The sequence below is a fragment of the Photinus pyralis genome, unplaced genomic scaffold (genome assembly GCF_008802855.1).
Source record: "Photinus pyralis isolate 1611_PpyrPB1 unplaced genomic scaffold, Ppyr1.3 Ppyr1.4_LG5, whole genome shotgun sequence".
Classification (NCBI taxonomy): domain Eukaryota; kingdom Metazoa; phylum Arthropoda; class Insecta; order Coleoptera; family Lampyridae; genus Photinus; species Photinus pyralis.
Genome location: NW_022170596.1, coordinates 38,325,694 through 38,351,170, shown reverse-complemented (window position 1 = coordinate 38,351,170; position 25,477 = coordinate 38,325,694). Strand labels below are relative to the sequence as shown.

Here is a 25,477-nt window from a genome sequence, read left to right as displayed (position 1 = left end):
AATGAAATATGTATAATGGCATATTAATTTAACTTTAGGGCGTAAATAATTGGAGTTACAGTGCCATAAACTAAGCGAGTTATATGGCAATCGTGCCCTTTCAATCGAAACATTTTCTTAGGTACCTATTTACTAATGAGAACGAGAGAATTCAATTACAGCCGATTGCAAAGAAAACCACGCTTATATAAATTTTAACGATTACACCAGGGGTAGAAATGCACACGAAAGTTATTCAGTAAAGTTCATAACAATATCATTAGTAAATCTATAGGTACTAAACCGGCGTGTCCGTTTGATTCCTATGGAAACTCTATTGCAGAAGAGCAACTTCCAAACTCCCTAAGGATCCATAAATAGGCAATTTATAGTGGACAGTAAAACCTAATATGACGTGTCTTGGGAAACGCAGGACACGGACACGGGGGCTATCTAATTGGTACGAGTTGGTGGTAGTGAACAAGGTTGCTAGTTGGCAAGGTTATGATTAGTGGTAGGAAATATTATGCAGGGCCTTTCAAGTAAAGGTCTAGAGATGGTATAATTAATTAGTACCTCATGCGTGCTCCTAGTCAATTGAAATTGACTGTCATGAGCGTAGCGCAAAGGTAATCAATGCGTATGCCAGTCCGGTTGAAATATTTATAGAGGTCAAGGGAAAGTAAAGTAAGGAAGGTTATCAGAAGGTAAATAATTTATACGCGGTTAATTCCACCATGAGCTGCAATTAATGCACGTATGGTGACACATTGAAAATTCAATAGGCAATACATTTATTCATATTAGTAACTCGACATCGTTTCGGTAGTGTGGAAAGGCAAGCAATCTGAACATATCAGTATGTTGTGGCCTCCTACTACTTACTGCCACCATCCTCAGGCCGAAATTTGGGAAACGGTTAGAAGGTGCATTTGATTGGCACCATTCCTTTATTTCTAATTAATTATTAATAAATTTTACATAAATTTTAAACAGGTAAATTTATCACATACGAGCGCGAACTTCACAAATAATCAGTTCAGCATCGATATTAGAATACTGCCATTAAACCCGTTTCAATTTGCTTATATAGCAAAACGGAATGTTTCTAGAAAGATCACAAACCATTCTCGAGGATTCACGAGAATTCCCGAATAAGCAGATCGCATTTCTCAGAAAGAACGCATCACATCCACCTTCATTCCTTATCGCCGGTGATTAATATCGATAGACTTGATGGCGCCTTGTGAACACCTGATTGGTATGTTTGGCTTTCCAGAATATGCGCAACAATACAAAATACACTTGTGTAAAGTCGTACTTTCTACGAAAATTCATTTGTGAAGGTCAACCGCTATTTTTACGAGCCAACAATGACCCTATAGGCGAGTTTCTAGTTTACTTTTATTTTACTTCAATTCTACAAACATTATAATAAAAATAAAATAAAATTACAAATAAGCTTTTGAAGTTACCGAAGCTTTATCCGAAGCCAAGATCTACGATACAAATTTTGCTTTGACTATTGTAAAGTTATTCTAATTGTTTCATTTTGAGTATTAATTAGTTTTATATTCGGTTGGAGGCAATATAAAGATCGAAGGCGCAATCGAATGAGAGAATGGAGAGAATTGAAGGCCGATTTAAGTTAAAAAATAGAGAAACATATTGCGAAATTAAAGACAACAAGGAGATGTGAAAGTTCAAAAATACCAGGTCGAAGAAGAAATACAAGTGCAGAAGCAGCAAAAAGCGATAGCACAGGTTGAAGTACACAATGGTTTTATCTCAGTATTCCCAAAAAGACGGGAATTAAACTGTGTAACGAAGCCAAAATTTGATTTGATTGGAAAAAATAATTGAATCGCGAAAGAGGAGTTAGAAAAAGATTTTGAGACTTTAGTGAACCTAATGGAAAAAAATACGGGTTTGTTTTCGTGGGAAAGAATAAGAGAAGAGCCAGGAGGCGGAAGAATTACGCATTACAGAAGATAGTTGAAAAGCAGAGCTTTCGAGTGTGCAAAATAAAGTAAGAATAGAAAATGGTTAGACAAAAAATACGGGATGAAGATAGAATCAAGATGAGTGCGGCGGAGGTCCAGGCGTTATAAGATAAGGTAAATTATTTGTGTCATATTTAAAAGGTTGGTATCATGTTTTATAACAGAATTCATAGAAATCATCATAAAACTTCTGTAAATTACGTAGGTACTTAATTTAGACCCCCAAAATAGCAAACTTAGGTTCTCCTGTCGTTTCCATGGACACAATATTGTATTCTGTTCTGAACCTCAGTTTATTTCGTGCTCTGCGTCCCATTATTAAAGAGATGGTAGATGACATTGTAATGTACAATGATTTGTCTATCGATTATTATCGAGCGCTTGCATGCGTGGTTTTTTTGTCGGTGGAACTATCGTCTATTCCAATACACCAACTATCAAATAAATTTGGTTTGTGTTTAAATGAACAGTATTATTTTGGTTATTGTTGTAGTGACCATCTTTTTGAGTTAGCTGGACGTACACGTGTAGGGGCCGCATACCATTGCACACAGCAATATAGCAAATAATTTTTTTTGTTAATAATTTTTCAATTGGGGACGAGCTAAGCTCATTATTACATACTGATACATAAGGGTTATCCATTGAAACCCTTTCATCAAAAATATTTCAGTTTCAAACAACTTCCGGTTTTGCCATAATAGTCTGACTCCGGTTGGTCACCCAGTCTTTAATCCTGGCCCTGACAAAGGAGGGAGCAGTTCCTAGAGTAGGCTCGGGCACGAAGAACACCCTATGCCCTCGTTAGCCAACTCGGTCGCCCTTTCTTTGCCTCTTATTCCGCAGTGCGCTGGCACCAAGATTAAGCTTACCCTATTAGACTCCCCTAATCGATCTAGAGCTCACCTGCAATCAAGCGCTGTTTAAAGCTTTTTGATAATTCGTGAGGTGTGAGCTAAAGAAAAACTGTAATCACATGTAAAACACACCCGCTTTTCGTGCCGATTTTGTCTAATTTTGGATGCTAGTAGGCAATTACTCTTGGTAATCTTTCAGAATCTGCTATTGCAATTTTTCCCACGTCTATTTATAGTTTTCCAACTACTTCGTGGAAAGGTGGATTGGAAAACTTTCAGAACGTAAACAACTAGAAGAAGTTATTTTGGAGATTTCATTCTATTAGGCTTGCCTTAATATTTTAGAGCTTCCTCCTCCTTGCAATTCTAACACTGAAAAAGGACAGTCATTTTTCAAAGGCTCTGCCATTGAATTACAAATTTTGCCTTAGCAAAATCGGTGTTTGTTAGAATTTCCATTTCCACCTCCAAAGGCACCAAAATTACGTTTTCTTGAATATTTTGTGCGTTTTTAGTTGTTCTTCGCACACATATCCTGTGAGGACTTTCCACAATATTTTCAATCTTTTAACAGTAAACAACTGAACTTGCATGTGAATCCCCATTTGAACTTCTGATGACTGATGAGACAACTGAGTAGACAGTCTCCAGTGCAAGAGGGAAGCTTTTGAAAATTCTGTTCGGAAGCCCCTCGGTCACCAGGTCTAGATTGGGACGATCTGGTTATAAAAATACTTGGCTCACAAAGATGAAAAGAAATAAAAATTGATTCGTTTCTTTGTTTGCGAATTGTTCAATCCGAATTCCATTAAGGTGATTTCGAAAAGAAGGTTGGATTAGGATCGAAACAAGCTTGGAGTTTGAGCCCCTTTTTAGAGGCAAATCAAATAATACGCGTTGGCGGTAGATGTTACGTGGCCCTCAGCGTTGTCAAATGATTTTATAGTAATGAAGTATCAATAAAGCATATATGTTGAAGGACGTCGTTTTTAAATGTATAGATTTAGAAAACCTAAATAAAGCCGAAAATCTGTTCAAGCGCAGAGGTTGGATGGCTCAAATTCTATTAGAAATTTGTAAACCGATGACGATCATTAAAGCAGTATATATTTGCTCAAGACGTTGTTACTTTGAGATTCTTTTATACCATACACGGAAAGTCTTATATCATGTGCTTCTATTACAAAGCTTAGTAGCTAAAGAGGAAAATTAACCGTATGTTGTACAAAGGAAAATCTTTTTTGTATATTGTTATAACATGATATTACCTACTTTAAAAGCTAACATCTGCGGCACAGTTTATTCTGCTTTGTGGTTCTTACAAATATAACGTATTTTGTGAAAACAAATTACCCGTTTCTAACAATTTCTAAGAACCTAATCGTGTGAGAAGGGTTGACATTCATAGGTATGTAGTTAATGTGGGAAAAATGGTAGGGACATTAAATCGTAGAGCCTGTTCAGTGAAAAATAGCTACTCTTAGGGTATATGATTACTTTTCTTGCGACCGTCGTGTAAATACAAAAAAAACGTAGGCCTTGCTTCCTTTTTTGCGGCACGAAATTCTATTAGAAGACATTTAGCAAGTTTAATCTCGTCTTATCTGGCGTATTATAATGATGTTTTCGCTTTGTGTCTCCAGTTCCCTTGGTTCTTAGGAGAAATGGCATTCGTCGTATGTGGTGGTCGACGCATAACTTAGGCATGCATATTCCAGTTTCGATCTGGTGGCGTATCTAAAAGCTTCTATGAAAGTTTATTTTCATCCAATACATTGTGCTCTGGTTTCCAGAGTGATAAATTTTTTAAACCTTCATCGCTGTCCGCTGATATGAGGTGATTTTTACTGTTAGAATCGTAAATATGGAGAGGGAGTGAAAAAATAACCTACTTTAACGTTTAGGGTCAGAAATGTTATGTTCCCTCACGAACCATACCACTTAATTAAATATGATTGTCATACATGCTCAACATAGACTTGGTCATTTTTCTAACACAGTCGCCACTTCTCGAAATTGTCTCGCTAAGGTGGCATAGATCGCCGTCATATCTTATGTAATAAACGTAATGTCCACAAAATTTGAATTCGACTATTCAGAGAATCAACGTTTAAAAAAAAACAATCCAGAGCTAGAGCGAAGCTGGCCCAAAGTCTCAAACGTATTTTTTGCGCAAAATAAATTGAAAATGGTGATAATTTACTAATGCACGTATTATTCAAACTAATACTGAAATACTTATTTACTTTGCCTGTGGCAGCATTTATTATTAATTAAATAATTAGTATTTTCCAGAAAGTATAGACATTTTTCAAGTGGCAGCTGTCAACGCGATCGGCATTCGGCAGTAATCACTTTAGACAAATCAATATCGCAATTGCATCCACTAAATTTTGCAATTACGTTTCGGTATGCTCCATTATGGAATTGTCATAATGACGAGCGTAAATGACCGGCGCTGATTTTTTCCATTTGAATAGAGCATAATGCTTGCCATTTCACGTTTGAAGCGGCCGTCAGCTGAAAATGTTTAATTGGAAATGTATCCATTATTGCACGGCGATGCTGTAAATGAGATTTTTTATGACGAACATCTCCCCAACGTTATAACTGGGTCATTAATTTTTAAACGAACAGTGATACAACTTTTATTTAGCGAGAAAATTAGAATACTCCTGTTAGGCCGGATGTCCACCGCATCGGAACGACCAAGATCAGTGCGATTTGAATCGCCCGATAAAGATCGCGCGCGTGTGCTCCTATTGAAGCCTGTCCACAGGCTCGATTTTTGTCGGGATCGATCGAAATCGCAACCGACTATTTTCGCCCGACCTGACGTTCTTGAACGATTTGTCGGCAGTCGTGTGTCATAATAATCAAAAGTGCTGGTAATCTTTTTTCTACCGTCACACATCTTCTGTAATTGGTGTCCCTTTTGGCAATTAATGGTCGAGCAATGTCAGCCAACGGAAAAAAACTACTCTTGGACATACGATACATACATTTAAATTTGTGTTCATGATTCGCAAGTTCATGGGCACAAATGAAAGCACCTCTGTTTCTTTTATTAGTTATGTACGGAAGAACCCAATAACTGTGGTGGTGAATTATCTTTTGCCTGTGGTGCAAAAGCATGACAACTGCTTCACTTGACATTTTATTTAATGTCAACTGTCAACCCGATAAAAATCGTTCGAAAGGCGATCTTCCTATGGACATGAATTGCCAATTTTAGTCGGCCCGATCAATCTGGATACGACTACAGTTGAACCGATCTTCGTCGCTCCGATTCGGTGGACATCCGGCCTTAGAGTTTTTCAATAATGAAGTGCTGCACTAAACGCGCGAGATTTTATTCTTTTCTGACAGAAATAAAAAAACCATTGATTTAAATAAAATTGTCGCCATCTTTCGGCGTCAAAGGGAGTCGTCCTTCAAATGATCTAACTGCCAGTAGTCCGCGCAATTGTTCCTTTGTTAAGTATTAATTTTCCTTTTTCCGATTTAAAAAATTGGCCCCACCTTTTTGCATGCCCGAATGATCCATACGACACTCCGATCTCCGAATATGGGGAACTAGAATCGATTTTAAGAAGAAGACGGGAAAGAGGGCGGTAGGTAATTGCTAGAACCCATTTCTTTCTTTGAGGCCTTTCGTTCAAATACCTTTTCTTCTAAATATTGCAAATTTGAATATGATGGACAGGGTCGCAAATTAAAACAGAAGTCAAAAAGTAGATCAAAACTGTAAAAGTAGTTTCCTGCGGAGTCGCGAACTGTCCAGACAGACAAAACTCAAACAATAGCACACTTTTTTAAAGATATAACTTCTCAATACATATTTCAAGAAAATACTTTAAAGCACCCCTCCCAACCTGACCTCACCCTGGGAAAATTTTGGGTACTGTGTGGAAACATTCCCCCCCAAATTTCGGTAATTAGTCCGGGGTACAAGGTCATATTTAGAAAGTTGTTCTAGGGTGCGTTCATATTTGGTAGTTGGTCCGGAGTGCTATATTTCGGCAGTTGGCCAGCCATCTTGCTCCAAAGGAGAATGTTTTTAATGTTTCTGCAACAGTGTCCTCAAATTTTTTGAAAGTACCATGAGATGTCTGCCACGTTATATTATACGGGAACGCCAGATAATGCTTTTTTGAGATATTTTAGAATTACCTTCATGGAACAAAGTAAACAAATAACGCGCTCTCCAGCGGTTGCCATGTTTGTCAACGCACAGAAAAGTATTAGAAACTCCTGTTACTGATCGGCCGGGCGAGGAAACATATCTGTAAACGGCACACGGGTTCTCATGCAAGCGAAAATTGACCCTTCCCTACAAATATTTCGGAATGTGAACCCAGTTTAATCACGATTGAACATAATGGTCTAGCGGCAAAGAATTTCGGCTTGCAATCTGGCGGCTCGGATTCGATTCTTTGCATGAAACTTTTTTTTAACAAAAATGCGTATCCTAATTCAGCACAGCAGTTGAATATTAGGTTATTTGTAGGTTTAAGATTGTCTTCTCAAAAGCAAGTTGCTCCGAAGGGATAGCGCGTCTGCTATTTGGGAGAGTAGGGTACTTTTATTACACCCAATTGCTCAATATTTCTACAGCTACCAATTTGTTTCTGCGACATGTCGCACTGTCGCATTGTTTTTTTTTGTAATGGGCAATAAAATGGATGCACAAAAATTAGTTAAGCGTGGAATTTGCACAAGAAGCAGGGTGTTGTGGTAAGTAGCACAGGTTTCAGCCCACTTTGACCTTGAGATCGGTCCATGCACCAAGTTCAAGTCGTTCACTCGAGCCCGAGTCACATTCCAAACCTGAACACAAATTCAACGGAAACAGTTCAGTTTAACAGAAACACATCGGTTAAATTAACAAGTTTATCCATCAGAAACATTTCTGTGCTTCGAAACCAGGTCTGTTTATTAGAAATAAGCCCGTTTAATAGACCTGTTTCCGCTGAATTTGCGTTCATGTTAGGGATCTGGATCCGCAACAATGTTTATGGAAGCACCTGCTAAAATAAGATGGTCTGGAAAATATTGATAACTGCTTTCCACAGAATACCTTTCCTCGGTTGAGAACGGTGCAAATAAAACAAGGTTTTTGTGTGTTTTTATCACCTAACGCTCTTGCTGCAATAATGATCGAAGTAGGACGATAATTCAACAATTTGTTATTTTGGATTATATGATACAGTTAACTACTCACCTACGGCATGTGAAATTTAAAAAAATTCACTTTAAACTATGAGCATCACTTGAACTTTACACCAACCTCTGGACTTTGAACAGCGACCAACCTTTGGACTTTGAACGGTGAGCAACTTTTGAAGTTTGAACAAACGGTGGATTTTTAATGGCGGCCAACGAATTTTGGTTTCAGCGCAGTTAATTGTTTATCTATAGGCCGTTTTAGTTCCCCATAATAAGTAAAAACAAGGAGAGAACAAGTTCCGAAGCGAGTTGTTTTGCACGTTATCAGTTAGCGGCGTGTCTTCAAAAATTTGATAAGCGCCAGCCGGCTATGTATCTTAAAACTTGCAATGAACATAAAGTTAATTAATGTAAAGAGTTCATGAGCTTCCATTCAGCCTTTCGAGTATGTATAATTAGCATGCACTAATTAAATGAGTTACAGTAAAGGAGCGTCAATCGTAGAGATTTTGGTGTCAAATTGTTCGCGCTTAATTAACGAATCGATTGCCACGTGTTCGGGAATTTTAGCATGAGCAGGGGCCGAGTAATTAATTAAAAATCGAATTGATTTGTTTCGATTTCGTATTGAATAACCAACGAGTTGGATTTCCCCTGTTCCACCTCCACAAAATTCGGATTTCTTTATAAGGAAAATGCTTGATTTTGTGGGGATCTTTTGCCATTTTTGGGTGCTGAAAGTTAAATTTTTTGCCTTTTTGATTGCCGTAAGTTACGTTCTTTGCCGATTATAGTTGCAACCGTACCGTATCGATCCTTTTGCCGTTTAGTTTGCCGATTTGCTTTTTTTTTACATTTTCAATTTGTTTTCTACCGCTGGCTGTATTAATTTCTCAAGGAAATTTGCTGGACTTGACCGCAGAATTCCTGGAGTTAACATCCCTCATTGAGGATACCTCCGAGGCTACCGAAGCCGATCCGCCTTTCCGTAGTTACCTCTGACCTCGTCCAGGCGCGATATTTTCGTCTGGTGGCGCTTGAGTCCGTCCGTCCGTCCGTTCCATGCCCCGCCGTTTCGCCGTGTTCTACCGCCGACTACCGCTTGATAAATTACCCATACCATGTGTATTAATATATTTAATTAAATTAGATTCCAATAATAATAATTGAACTAATTGGTTTTAATTTCTCAAGCTCACCGGCTATTAGTCCAAGCAACGAAGACCAAAAAATACCAAATAGCGGAAATAATTCATGTAGAAGCCAATTTTTGCACACTTATAGAGGAAGGTGTTCTTAACAACATACTAAAAGTCCTGGGGGGTGAGGCTGGAGCTAAGGGTGCAGGGGGTGTCTAAAGTCCTATTTTTCAGTTTTTTGTCAATAACTCGTAAAATAATGCCTCTAGCAAAAAAAATGTTGGTATACTAAATTAATCTACATAAAATTCTCTATAAAAAAGGATCTATACACTTTTTTGCTAGGATCAATGGAGGTGGGAGGGGGTGTAAAATTAAAAAAAACGGTTTTTTTTAAAATGAACTGTTTTAAGTTAAAAATAATATGTTTATTGCTGAAAATGAAGTAATTCGTGAATGAATTATTATTATATATATCTTGACAATTAAATTTCGTCAAAATCTAAATCTTCATCGATGCTTTCTTCGACGGGGGCTCCGTTCGTACATGAGCCGATCCACAGGCACCGGAGCAGGTAATCCCTGCCTTTCGGCAACCGCAGCGCACCGCACACCCAGTCATGCATCGACATCGTTCCCTTTGTTCATCTTTACATCTTGAGGTGTACCACGAGTCGCTCAAGATTTTATCCCTAAAACTACGAAAGGAGACGACAGTTTGTCTGGTGAGAATTGTACTAAAAAAAATTTGGTCCCCATATTTTTCCTTCAATCTCTCCTTAATGGTCTTCACATGTGGTGGTTCTCCTGTAATAACTTGTTCCAACAACTCGTCCATAGAATATTGGCAACTATCAGTACCTTCAATATAATCGAAGATTTCTTCCATTGCATTTGTAATCCCTTCATCTTGAGAACGTCCAGATTTTCTTTTGGAAGGTACGGAGGTCAACAAAAATCTTTTGTAACAGTCCTCATGATATCTGCTGCGTGTAGATCAAAAACAGTGAAGATACGTCTTACTACGTCGTTTCCCCACTCATCCCTTCTTTTCTGCCCCTGATCGATAATGGAATTGTGAAACGCACTGGTACGAACACGAAAAACTGTTCGACGCCTAGCATAAGGTTTCTTTCTCTCCTTTTCTTCGTCATACTGTGCAGAAAAAACACTTTGTTTTAAAATCAACTTTCTCTTGACCTGAACGCAAGCACGAGACGTCACGTGATGTTGAAGGTTGATCTGAAAGAGTGTCTCTCAGAAACTTCTTTATTGAGTCACTTCTGGTGTATTCTTTTTTGCAAGAACTATGAACAACACCATTTGTCTTATCGCTGAAACCTGCCTCTTTTCCATCTTTCCTTAACACACTTGCCTTCACTAAACCAATTATCCCTTTTTTACCGATGTTACACAAATCACTTTCAACTTCACTTTCACAAATTAAACACTTCTCAGCCATAGTCTTAACGCGTGGAAATGTTCATGTAATCAAACTAGGTACGTATTTTTAAAACTCACGAACCGCAAGACGGTTAATGTTAAACTGACTAAGGGCGAGCAATGAGCAATGGTCATCGTAAAAACTACCTGTCACTGATTTAGGGAGGGGTGGTACGGAGAGTTGGTCAGTCACCCCTTCCGTCTCAGGCTCTAACGACGCACACAACAATAGGCACACCTGTCAACACACGAGCATTGATTTAAACATGTACACTATTTTGCAACTAACAAAAAAAATTTGAATGATATTATTATTGTCGTTTTGTTATTGTTGAAAAATTAATTATTTAATTGTCAAGATACATAATTAATTCACTAATCACTTCATTTTTAACAATAAACATGTTATTTTTAACTTAAAACATTTCTTTTTAAAAAAAAAACATTCTAAAATTTTACACCCCCTCCCACCTCCATATCTCCTTGAGCATTGATCCTAGCAAAAAAGTGTATAGATCCTTTTATAGAGAATTTTATGTAGATTAATTAATTTAGTATACCAACATTTTTTTGCTAGAGGCATTATTTTACGAGTTATTGACAAAAAACTGAAAAATAGGACCTTTAGACACCCCCTGCACCCTTAGCTCCACCCTCACCCCCCAGGACTTTTAGTATGTTGTTAAGAACACCTTCCTCTACAAGTGTGCAAAAATTGGCTTCTACATGAATTATTTCCGCTATTTTTCCTTCGTTGCCTGGACTATATGCGCGAGCAGCCCAAGTACGTCGCAAAAGGGAGATTCTAAAATATGCGAAAACTACGGAGGGATTACTTCGTCGAGTATGTTGTTCTAAAAGTATATTGAAAAATATTAGAGGGTCAGTTAAGGAATGCGGTACAAAAACAGATGAAACACAACGCGGTTTCAAAAAAGAAAAAGGTAACGCAATATCATAGGTACATGGTATTTTTGGACTTAGAGAAGTCATTTGATATGGTGGTACAAAAACCCTCAAAAATGGAAACATAAGAAGCTTATATCGGAATTATATCAGAATCTTGGGCGAGCTACTAATGCCTTATAGGGTCCTCACGCTCACATAGCATCAATCAATGAAGTGCATTATAAATTTATTTTGCTCAATTACCTGTTCATTAAGTTAATCAATTGTGAGCGTGTATCTTGCGGCATCCAGGCATGGATTACAGTCTCATTCGTCTTATGTAAAGCATTTCGCTCGCTTCCAGCTATATACGTATACCTAATACCCCTACAAATTTGCGTAGACGAAAATCAGATTTGTACGACCCTAGAGAATACTCGTATTGAACGATGACGAATGGAATTTTGTATAAAATAACTCTCCTTATTAGCAACCGGAGCTCATCACCTCGAAATGATGGTATTGCAAAGGGGCTATTTTCTCTTTGAGCAGTGATTTACAAAACAAGCAAAATTTGTCATCACTGAATCTCTGCCGAAAATACTCGGCTAATTAAACTGACCAAAAATCCAACAATCGGCTGTCATTGAATTAGGAGTATTCCCTAGGGACGTGGAGCGCCGGCAGTATTGATCGCTTGCAGTAGCTTCCGTAATAAAATGTTCGGCCTGTACATTTGAAGAACCTCCAAAGGGATTATTATTTGTTTTGTAAGCTTTCATGTTGCGATAAAGCACGTTAAAGGATCTTTTAAGCTCACAAGTAATTTTCATTAATCAATTTTAGCGAGAGAGCTACGTTACGGAAAGCAAATCTCGTGCTCTTTCCTTGATAACGATGTGGGAAAATCGTCGCTTCATAATAATACTAACGCCGCGTTGATTATTCAAATAATTTTAATTTGAAAAAGAATCCCTAATGAAACTCCATTAAATACGGTATTGATTACTATCGGCGGTTTCCTTCCGAAATTATATATATATATTAATATTCTGTTCGTAGAAATGTGCAAAAGCGTTCGCATAAATTCCCATTTTATTATGTTGAATTACAAAGCAACATACTATTGTTGTTCTACACGCATATGAAATCACATTTAAAAGTCAAAACCTCTGGCGAACATAAATGGTTAGGTGTACGTTAGATTAAGCAATCGAAAAAGTAGAAGAGATAGATGATGGAGCAATACGAAGTGTGAGATTTGAGTCAGGACTTTACAATTAGGTAATTCTACGGGTTGCAAGCCGAGTTAAATAAAAGATAATGCAACAACAAATTTTTAGCGCATTTTTCTACAAGACTAGATGCACCATAATTCCGACCGTTTTTTTGTGTTTTGTTCGTCTGCTTTAAACCGCTCACGTTTTGGTATCTGGAATTCTAAGCAATCGTGCCTTTAAGAGTCGTTGGTCTCAAAGTTGTCTATCAGTTCTTAAACTCAATGGCCTCATAAGCTTTTGCGAGTCTCCAAAGGTGTGTTCAAAAGCCTTCAACATCATCAAGAGAAGACTTTTGGAGTTTTTCAGAGGTCTTAAATGCTATAATCTGTAAAACCATGTAAAGCGTTTAAGGTTCCTTTAAAATCTCTTATGGTGCTTTACTTGTATTAAAATTAAAGAGGTTTTATTGGTCTTCATGAGTATCTGAAAGCCTTTATGTCACTAGGCCACAAACGATCTCGTGAATGTTAAAATGAGTGTGCATCCATGCATAATAATAATATGTAGTATTATATTATGCATTAAGTTTTATAAACGACACTTTACACACGTGTTTTATGTTAGCCACGAGCAGAACGAGAACGACTGTCTAGAGAAGTCTATAAAATGCGTTACATTCTAGACTTTTCTACGAATTATGTTCACTTTAATGAGGAATTCGTCTGATAAACGTCAAACTACCAACTTGATTTAAGTCCAAATATGCCAACAGAATTGAATTAATCTTCGAAAGTTTTTAATTGACGAATCGGCACTGTAACGAAGCACCCCTTTCCATCTAGATCTACCAGCTTTGATGGCCACCCGGTACATGAACGCGCACAGTATCGAAATCTTGACATAAATTTGGGCGCTTCGTCACTAAAAACCTGTAGATTGCAGATGTATTTATTTCTTCTAAGAGTGAAAAATAGAAGGTAAAAGTAAAGTTTTAATTTGTAGAGCCATGTAACCGCTGATAAAAAAAACAGCGGTCGTATATAATTGTCAATTTTTCAGATACGAAAACAACCATTAGATGCCCTGCTACTTCATCTGGAATCCCAATTAAAAACGTGTTAATTTAAATGTCCGATTTTGAAAATACCTTGGCAAAACAAGTAAGAATAATTAACCGCTGTTACAACAAAAGTTATCTGAGCCAGTCGTAGAAGCTCGCTTATGACTGAGCTAAATTTTAAGACCAATTACAGAATTTTGTTTATCGCAGGCAGCACAATTAAATAAAAAAGTTTTAATTTGTGGACGGTGCAGCAATCGTCGAAGATGACTCTGTAGATGTTGACGGCCGAAGGTTCAACGTGTTTCACGACGAAAATCAGATAGACGTTTTTGGGAAACCGTTCAAGATAATTTCCTTAAACTTTACACATAAAAGTAACGCTAATTTTTCGATCGTACAAAAATATTTTTAGGTGGCGGAATTTTTGGAAAGACCGCGAGTCGTTACTCTACAGATTTTCATTTTTTGACTGGAAAGAATGCTTGAACTTAAGAATTCATAATGTTTGATTGTAAACGCATTGGCATTTTTTCAGAAATTGGTTTCATCGTTTGGTCATGTTCAATTGTTAAAAAAATGGGTTGAGGGACAACACCTTCCATTTCCATTTTCCCTTAACTAATAACTTCACTTCAGAGTTAGTTTTTTTGTTAGGTGAAAGTAAGTAAGTAAGTAATTACCAGGTGTTCATTCAATTTAAGGTATTTTGTAGATTTTGTGTACGTAGTTATAGTTCACAGGTATTTTATATTTTGAAAAATTGCAGAAAGGCGATTTCAAAATTCAACCACGATTTTTGTTATCGACTTTTGCGATGAGTCGGGGTTTCTTGTTTGTTTTATATGCAGGCCCAACATACTGTCTGTTTCAAATTAAATCGTCACTATTACTAATTTTCGTAGTTGTAGAGTTGGAAAGATTTTTTTCTACTGAATTCATATCTGTATTTAAAAAATAAAACAACATCCCATTTTTCAGATGATAACAAAAAATTAATATTTTTATATGGAACACCCTATATATTAATACATCATATGACGGCTTATTAACATAAATTTTTCATTTATTTTCATTTCGATCCACTTATCTCTAAAAACGATAAAATAATCACATTTGTTAATTGCCCACAAACTTTGACTTTATTTTAAGGCGAACCTCTTGCTGTTACAACCTCTGTAAAGTAAAGAGAATTTTGACCATTATTGTAACGCAAAATAAACTTGAACTTTGTGTTTTCTACAATTTAAGGGGCGCATATAACAATACTGGAGTACAAAGCTTAGGAGCAAGGAACAAACAACGTCATTTTATCAGTTTTATAGTTAACTAGATCGAAATGAAAATAACTGAAAAATTTGGTAATGTGAAGTATTTTGACTTAATTTGATTTAAGATAATGCGATGTTATTTTGTTTTTTAGCTCCAAATTTGGATTCAGTAAAAAAACACGCAATTTTGGTAATTTAACTGTGTTTCTAACTCTACAACTCATAAAAATAACAATAGTGCCAACTTAATTTGTGACAGACTGCATTTGTTGATGAGGCATTTGTTGTTGGTCTGCAATATGTTAAACGTTCCTTTTTGTATGGGATCGTAAAGATGTATAAAATCTTCCTAACAAACCTAAATCCCAATCGATAAAAAAACCATTTAAACTGAAATTGTGCAAATTGTAAACGTCATATACAAATATGATTGTATTTCACCGCGGTTTCATTGGAAAGTAGTTTTTTGTTTATTTATAGTTTGTTTCATTTTTTTTATGTAAATAATAGTTGGAATAGTTCCAAGGTTAAGTGCAAGAACAGATGGCGGTATTTCCTACCGAACTGAATTTCGCCTTGTAGAAGTATGATATTTAATTTCTGTTTCTTTTTGGATAAAATCTCCAATATTATTAAAATAAATCTCTGATTAAATTTGGTAGGAAACGACTCAGTGGGTTTCTAGAATGAATTTTTCTCAGCCTTGACCCCTTGTTCAAAGATATTGGCTAGCCGAAAGAAAGCCCCCCAAGAAAAACCAATGGTCTTAATTGAGGTCATTAGAATTAACCCTTCGACATTGTTTTGTTCTTGTTTAATTTAGAGCCCATGTTTATAATTGCATCTTACCTACTATCTGGAACTCAGTCCTAAAACTGTTTTTGCTCAGCCCGGAAGTCAAGTAAGATTGAATGTTATATTTCCAGATTATTGTTTTCAGCATTTTGCAGAAAAAGAAACTGCAGGACTCAATTTGTTGAAAAAGATTGAAACGGCATGGATGAGCTTATTATATTTTTGACAAGCAAAGAACCACCTATTTATTTTTTATACGAACAAAATGTGAAGGTGTAAAAACGAAAATAAATCAACTATAAAAGAGGTATAGGAAACCCGTATATGAGAACCAGAATTTTACGGCCTTTCAAATGCTATAATAAAAAATAGGCATTCTTATTTAAAAAATTTAAGTTTTCGCTGTATGTAAGTATTTATAATTGGACAAATGCCACTCAAGCCATTTTCTAACATTTAAACATCAAATCAGATACACAAAAGATGGAACTTGTATGGAAAAATAGAAACTATCCTTAGATATCTAATGTGTTATATTAAAATCTTTAGAATAAGATGCAGAATACTGTAAGCGAATGACAAAAGGGCAATTCCATTTAAATTAACAAAGTTAGTGTCGGCATTTAATCGGAAGTATCGCATCTTGAAAATACTTTCGTTCGATTGGAAAATTGGTTTTATTTTATTACTATTTAATTACTTTTATGTGAAAGGTTTAATAAAATTATCTTTGACGGTTTCCCAAAAACTGATACGCGTCGTGAAACCAACTTCCGGATCATTTCTACTACTTTCTACTGCTCCTATTTCACCCTATGGGTTTATTAAAATGACCGGTTATAAGACGTTTCGAAATTTTTTACAGTCCCTAAAAGAATTCATACCAACAATTACAATTATTGACTTTAAGAGGTTTAAACATAACGCTATATGTCAACTCATAAATTAAATAAATTTAATTGCCGTTTGGCGTATTCATTATGCTGAATGTTTGAAACCGCACCAATAGTTATTAATATCCCCAAGGTAATTAAAATTGGTATCTACTACGGTAAGTTCGGTTCATTAAATTAATAACACATTTTTGGAAATGTATGGTAAATAGTTTAGTAGATTGATTGAATACATGAAAATACCGTTAACACCGAATTGTGTTCGAATAAATTTGTGCTCAACTAACGTTAATTGGAATCAACCCCTTCTCTAAGGTTGTGTGTATGTTTCTATCGATTTACAAACTTCTTACCCCTTTGTGCCATATACCTAGTTGAACTTATTGTGGCATATGCGACTCTTGTTCATTTGCGATGTATTAATTCAACAAAGGGAAGATCACAATGTAGATGAAAATATTTTATTCTAAGCCGGGATGATAACAAAAACTGTAATTTTAGGGAATCTCATTTTTTATTATTGCCCGCCTGCGTACGGGGTACCATGTAAAAACAAGCTCTGTAAGCTTCTCTCTATTTTAGGAATTTTTTTTTTTTTTTTTTTTTTTTTTTTATTAGATATGCACAAAAGTACACGCATTTTTAACAACGAGGTCATATATGCAATGCAAAAACATTAAGTACTGAATGTGAAAATTAAATACATTTAAAAGTAATTGTCTGTTTTATAAAATCTAATATTTTGTCAACTTCACTTTCACTATCGCCCAGCGCTAACTCTATTCTTTCCGGGATTCTTAGATTATTTCTAACTTGTTCGTATTCTCGGCACTCTATCACAATGTGATTAACAGTCTTTGGAACATTACAAAATTCACAAATGGGTTGATTCGTTTTGTTCAGTAGGTAATCATGAGTTATTTTAGTATGGCCTATTCGTAGTCTTGTAATTACGATTTCTTCCTGTCTGTTCGCTCTAGATGATGATTTCCAGTGTTTTGTTGAAGGTTTTATACATCTTAATTTGTTGTTTGTTATACTGCTCCATTCAGTGTTCCAAGTTTCCAATATTTCCTTTTTAAAGTTGTTGGCTACATCTTCTGATGTTATTCTATTTAGGGTTGTGGATGTTCCTGTAGCGCTTTTCGCTGCACTGTCCACGATTTCATTGCCTTCAATTCCAACGTGTGCCGGTATCCACAAGAAGACGACAGTCTTTTTTTGGGCTATTAGTTCTTGTAGGCTTGATAGTATTGCTTGTGTTATCGGGTGGTATGAATATCTATTTTGAATGCTTTGTAGAGAGCTTTTAGAATCCGTGGAGATAAGGTAATGGTTTCCAGGATAGTGTATTAGAGATTTTAGGCATTGATCGATAGCCATTAGTTCAGCGTTCATTATACTTGACTTATTACTTAGCAGGTAGGTTGTCGTTTGATTATCAATTACATGAGCACAACTTGTTTTTCCGGCTGTTTTAGATCCATCTGTGTAGCATTTAATAAAGTTGCGGTAATCTTTGTTTATTTTTTCTTTGAAGTTTTGTTTGTGTTCAGTTGTGGTTGTCTCTGCCTTGGCTGATTTTGAAAGGCTGAAGTCAATTACTGGTTTTGATATGAGCCATGGGGGTATGTTTATAGGTGTATGAGGTAATGATCTAATGAGTGTAGTGGGGATTTGGCAGGTTCTCATAATCTGGGATAAGCGGGTGGAAACCGATGTTATTGTTTTGATATTGATGTTTGAGGAATACATTAAGGCATCGTTTATGATAGAATTTGTAGGGTTTGAGGGATTTGCAGCTATTTTACTTATATAGTTAGTAAGGAGTATTTTTCTTCTTACTGATAAAGGTGGCTCCCCTGAATCGATGTAAATACTTATGATAGGGCTAGTTCTAAAAGCTCCGATGGCAATGCGTAAACATGTGTTGTGTATTACATCAAGTTTTTTTAAGTGCACATTTTTTTTCGCTGGATACAAAATAGAGCCATAATCCAGCTTTGATCGTACTAGAGTTCTATATAAATTCAAAAGTGTAGCTCTGTCTGATCCCCAATTTTTGTTTGCAACTGTTTTAATTAGATTTATAGAGTTGTTGCATTTGTTTTTTATTTTGTTGATATGTGGAACCCAATTTAGCTTCTGATCAAAGGTTATCCCAAGAAAGTTAACCGATGTTTCGAATTTTAATTGAACGTTGTTAATATGGAGTTTTGGAGTATATTGTGGGTTTCTTCGTTTGTGAAAATCTACGCATATTGTTTTCTTTGGTGATAGAGTAAATCCATTTTCAGTTACCCATTTATGGATGCCATCAACGCATGCTTGGAGGTCTCGTTCAGCTAATATTGTGTTGTGAGTTCTTACGAAAATAGCCAAGTCGTCCACATAGAGAGAAGTCTGTATTGGGGGTTTAATTGAGTTTGAAATTCCGTTTATAGCCATTGAAAATAAAGTTGCACTTAGAGTAGAACCTTGGGGAATTCCATCTTCTAACTGGTGTTCATCGGAGAGTTTTGTTCCTATTCTAACCATCATTTTCCTGTTTGATAAATAGTTTTTTATGAAAGTTGGTAAGTTTCCTTTAATATCGTTATTGTGGAAGTATTTTAGTATGTTTCTTTTCCGAGTGGTGTCGAACGCTTTTTGGAGGTCGAAAAAAACCGCAATGACATGTTCTTTTAGGTAGAAAGCTTTTTGGATTTCGTGCTCTATATTAGCTACGTTATCTAACGTGGATCTGCGTTTCCTTGATCCGCTTTGGTAAGGTGATATCAGATTTTTCATTTCTAACACCCAATATAGTCTCTTATTGATTATTTTTTCTAACAGTTTGCAGACGCAGCTTGTTAATGCTATAGGTCTATAACTGTTGGTTGAAAATTTGTTTTGGTTTGGTTTTAGAATGGGAATAACTATTGCCATTCGCCATTTGGCTGGGAATAGATGTTGAGACCATACTTTGTTATATATGTTTAATAGGTGTTTTTTTGCTGTTAATGGTAGTTGCTTCAACATGATATTATGTATCTGATCAGGACCGCATGCCGTATTTTTTAGATCAGCGAGTGACTCTTCTAATTCCTCCATTGTTATAGGTACAACATTATATGTTTCTTCTGGATTTTCGATGTCGGTATTTGTGGTCAGTATGTCATCGCATGTAGTCAATATTAGGATTTTTCTTTATTGCTGATGCGCGAAGTGTGCACGAGGAGAAATTTGTTCGAGCTAGCTGGACAGGTGTTTTGTGGGTGGTGTAGTTGACCGCATACGATTGCACACAGCATTATTTATTTGGAGCCACAATAGTAAATTACTTAAAACAGAAAACCATTTGCGGTACATTCCAATCGTAGTCACTTTTCGATTGTATGGTAAATACACCCCACGTACCATAATTTCCAAGGGAATCGCGGCATCGTACAATTTAATTAGAAATTGAATTGATAATGCTTCACGGGGAGATATCGACCTGTTTTTGATGGTGGGTTTTCTTTTTCTGTATAGAAAAAAAAAGCACATTGACGTCAGAGTGATATTTAGAATGAAATCTCAAATAGCCTAATCAAACCTTTAAAGTGTAAAATTGCGGTTTTATTTTCAGTTTCGGATTACTTTCTGCCAACCGTCTGAAAATTATAGCAGTAAAGCAGATAAACGACGCTCCATTAGTGTGCGGTTTCTATTACCCAACCAAAGGATAATATACGCTGTAATTCAAATTTCATACTTTTACAGAAATTAATTGCAACAATAGTCCGCGCAGGTAATGCGGATCGTAATTCGTAACCGTACATTAAAGCACGTAGTAAATGTAGAAAATTAACGCTAGTTAATCAACAGATAACGTTTTGTTAATGGTATCTGCGTGATTACGAAAATTTATTTGTATGATGATAATTACAAAACCCTGAATGACGATTGCGACTGTACACGCTACGTGAATTGAAATCAGATAACCACTCATCCCTTTATCTACAAAGTGTCCGACACTGCGTGCCCCAAAAGCCACTTTGATCCACACAAACTTCCTTTGGTTGGCCAGATATCCAACTATTTGAGAATATTTGAATTTGTCGCGCTGCAAAAACGAAATAGGCACTTCTGCGCTCAGCTTTTAGCTGATTGTAATTACCACAAATGCGATCCATTTCCGATGAAAGCAAAGTAATGCATTTCAATTTAATCATAATCGACATGGTGAATGAATTGAACCTCGCATTCAATAGCAGATCGGTTTTACCAATAATTCCTTATATAAGATGATTTTGACGTAATTGATATTTTCGGGGTCACATTTCGCTTAATTAATATTGGTAAATTTTATAGGGAATTATGTTGTAATCAACAACCATAGTTTTCCTTTCGCATTTTCAAAGCAACTTCAAGAACTAAATGTAATTTATTATTTAATATAAAAGAGCAAAATTCGAAATATGGTTTTTGTAAGGGGAATTTATGGATTTTAGTCTCTCAAAGAAGTTCCAAACCGATCAATAGGATTACTTGCTCTACTTTAAATTACTAAGCTGTGTTTATTTCATATTATTGTACTACAGGAAGTTCTCTAGCTTGATTGGATAATGGTACTACGTAGAGCGACAGATGAAAGGGTAGGAAAAGTTTTTATTGTAAGGGTTCAACACTCACAAAACATTGTGTTTTTGCAGGTGATACTGTAATCCCTCTGACGGTTAAGATTTATATTATAAGAAAACTGCGCTATAATTCACAATCTCTTGCTGAAGATTTTACGTCGTGCCCTTATTACTCTTTATACACCAATTAGACATCTTTATACTCCGCGTTTATATTCCCAGTGTGTTCGCTTACTGTTTCATATATTTTGAGCTTTAAGGAAAGCAATTACTCACATGATCGCTGTGCGCTTTATAATTATTTCCCAATTTCTTTGTCTGAACAAGGTACCTACTCCAGTGGAGCTTAAGGGTTAACTTCTTATAAAGTGTTTAATTTTAGGGATTCTTCTTTAATAATGCGTAGAAAGCTCTCGTCTAATTAAGCACGCGAATCTTATATTTCCGGTTCCCATTTATTATCCAATATCCACAGTATAGAGGAATACATACATACAAGGGCATACAAGGGAAGACCGATAAAAATTTATTTTGCACAAAAGTGAGTAATTGAAGATTATTATTGGTCGGTCTTACATGTTACATTTGGGATCTTGTCTGAAACGAAGCAAAGGGGGTAATCTGTTAGACCAGTTTAATTGAAACACGAGAGATTGGCACTAAACATGAAAATACGAGGCAGGTATTTATTACATGCAATGGTTACCGCTAATGTTCCGATAGGAACTGGGTTAATGAATAATCTAGCTACAATGGCCGATCCTTCGCCTTACCGTTAAATTTATCTGACAGTTACTTTATATGAAAATCGATGTGGTTACATAGGAGGGTATCTATTAGAAGTTTAGCTTAAATACGAGGCTGGTATAACATTAAGATCTACAGAATGTAAGATCACCGACTAAAGACTAAAATCTGAAGCTTACTACCACTTAGGCAACTAACCATACTCTATCCAAAATGGCAACGTGTAAGTTTTCCGGCGGGAATTTGTGTGGGACAGCCTCTACGAGTAATAATTATTTACATAAAAGTTAGGAAAATGATACATTATTGGCGAGGAAAAAGTGAAGTGCGAGGCCCCTTTGGGGCCGAGTACTTTAATTTGCGAGTCAGGTGGTGACATTTTACTGACGAGTTGTGTATTAAATTTTACCCGAAATCTTAATACAAAATTTCAATTTTTATATACAGGGTGAGTTTTTTTTTTCATTTTAAGCATTAGGATCTCGGAAACCGTAAGACAGGGATTCGTTTAAATGAGGAAAGAGTTGTAGTTTTAAGAGCTTTTGTTTCTTTAAAAAAATCCACAGTTTACTAGATATGAGCGAAAAACAGATTCAGTGATTTTTCATTTAACTGTTGTAGAATCGTTAGTATTAGAAATACAGAAATATGCAAAGAACAAAAAGTGTAGATTTTTTTCCGCTGAATAAGATACATTTATTAATATTTATTCTTCTTTAATAATTTTCGAGTTATAACGCAAACTTACATTTTTTTAAATGGTAATCATAGTTGGCTGTGACATTTTTAAAAAGTGTATTTTTTTCTGTTTACAATGATATAAGGTTCATTGTATTTACTTTGACAAATAAACATGATACAGAACTGTTTGTATTATTAAGAGTAGTAAAAACAGATTTTGCCATGGAAACATTTTTGTTCCTTACTGTCTATTATAATTTAGTTGTACGGCGGGGCACCGTTGTGTTGAAACCAGCGTAAACTACGTCGTGTTTCCAAATCTAACCCATCCTACATATCTTGAAATTCATTTGGTAGAAGATAACATTGGCCTGTCCAATTGTCGTCGTAAATGAAAAGTACCTATCTCACTAGATATTGTTTTCCATGACCAACTCTGTTTACTTACCTCTCAATAATACGAAAATTACTGCATCAGGGCGTTTATTTATTAAAGTACATTTAGCAAGCCTTCTATCGTTATAAAGAGAAAAATTTGTCCTTTTTAAAAATGTCAAAGCCAACTATGACTACCATTTAAAAAAATTAAAGCTTGTATCTTGACTCAAAAATTGTAAGATCTAAAAATAAATTAGATCATGTTAAGCATTAAAATGTCTAAAACTTTTATTCGTGTCATTTTGTTGTATTTCTAATAACGACGATTCTACAACAGTTAAATGAAAAATCACTAAATCTGTTTTTCGCTCATATCTAGTGAACTGTGGATTTTTTTCAAAAAACAAAAGCATATCTTAAATAAGATCTTAAAACGACAACTCTTTCCTCATTTAATCGAATCCGTATGTCTTATGGTTTCCGAGATCCCAATGCTTAAAATGAAAAAAAACTCGCCCTGTATAACTCTATATTCTCACTACCCTCAGTTAATTGAGCTACAAATTTGAAATAAGCAATTAGGAGTAAATGGAAAAGAAGTTATTAAGACCAAACAAAAACGTAAAGTTTTTAAAAGTTTTACTAGTTTGATTATGTTTTTTATGTTGCCATATTAAAAAAAGTTCATTCTTTAATAATACCTCACGAAAAATAGTGCTTTCCATAAAAAAGTCACGACTCGGTATACGGATGCCACTATAAATAATGTTTAAGTATGTAGATTAATCTAAATATTTTTGTTCACTACTAGCGTCTGATGGCATGATTATTAACCTTTTTTCTACTTGTAAAGTAGGCTTTCTCGGCAGTTGTTCAAAGTGATTAATAATGTGGACATTATTAACTAGTAGTCAATAATGAGAACTGTCACGCTGTCACATTTAGAAATCACAACCCGTAATTTCGCTCAATAAACCTTTAGGCAAGTTCTCTAAAATGAATAATTGCCACCATTCGTCATTTACAGAGAAATTACATACCTAAAATATCACATTTTGAAAAAATTTGAAGGAAATTACTTTTTGAAAATATCTCAATGACAGAACAAAATACAGCCTGTTTGACTTTTACTTCCACGTACTTGCTCGACATGTTAAATTAATAAACAAGAAATTCTGTCCAACCGTTCACATTCTTAGCAATATAATGTTAATTTAGAGGACTTCAAGTGCTAGTAGTGAAAAAAATAGTATATAGACCACGGTAGAGAGGTCTATTATTGCCTTCGCACCTTACACCCCTCGGCGCAAGCGCCTCGAGATGTAATCTTGGTGCTCAGGCAATAATACTAAACTTCTCTACCTTGGTATATAATGTACTATTAATGATTTTTTTTTTTTAGTTTTTTTAAGGCAACGACAACAAAGGTCTTACGCCCAATTTATTTGCTTCAATCGTTACTTCTTATTTAAAGCATTCTAAACAAATTGATACTTTTTAGGAAATCCATCACCCTCCTCAGACTCTCCTCACCCCCATCCAAGACTTCAGTAATGTTTCCACTCATACCTGCCACATTCCTCCGATCTGCGTATTTTGGACACTCTACTAAGATATGGTCCACAGTGACTCTATCTCGACATACATCGCATACCTCTCGTGTAGTTTTTCCCAGCAGATGTTGATGTGTCATACGAGTATGACCATTTTTTATTTTTAACGCGAACTAGTTAAATTATTAAATTAATAACACATCAATTTTCCTTAATTTAAGTTTCTCTCTAAAATTTGTATATGTAATATGTGTTTCATGTTTGATTTCCATAAAAAAATAAGTCACCCTTGACAATGCGGAAGTGCACTGGTCACAAATTTAAAGTAAGTACGTGGATTGGTAGCGAACTTTCTATATTTTGGGATATCATAAAAAGCTTTTAAAAAACTTCTTTTTGCAATAATCAAATATACGTATTATCTTAATGTTTCTTTAAAAAATAGGAATATGACAAGACTACAAAATCTGGTTCCTGTACATTAAGCCAACCTATTCTGCCGTTTTTCCGACGAAATTGGTGAATAATTAAAAGTGTTGGCCAAATTTGGGCATCATCTCGAAGTGATTAGACAAAAATAACTTATTGCACTAATGAGGAACCTGTATCTACCAAAGGAGACACTAAAGATCTCTCTAGGACTTTCTTGGGACAAGATCTCAATCCCTCACACTGACAGACGAACGGAAAGACACCCGTAATAGTGCATTTTATTTTTTGAAACGTTCATAATTAAAAGACACGTTAAAAAAACTTTTGAAAACGTTAAGTTAGTTCCACCTCCCCCCGCCCCCCAT

At 35.6% G+C, this 25,477-nt stretch overlaps 1 protein-coding gene across 2 annotated transcripts in view; it reads right to left on the bottom strand.

Moving 5' to 3' along the window:
* The window catches only part of LOC116170321 (adenylate cyclase type 3-like), a 195,495-nt gene that overhangs the window by 142,963 nt on the left and 27,055 nt on the right, over positions 1-25,477 (bottom strand). The gene's annotated exons all lie outside the window — the stretch shown is intronic.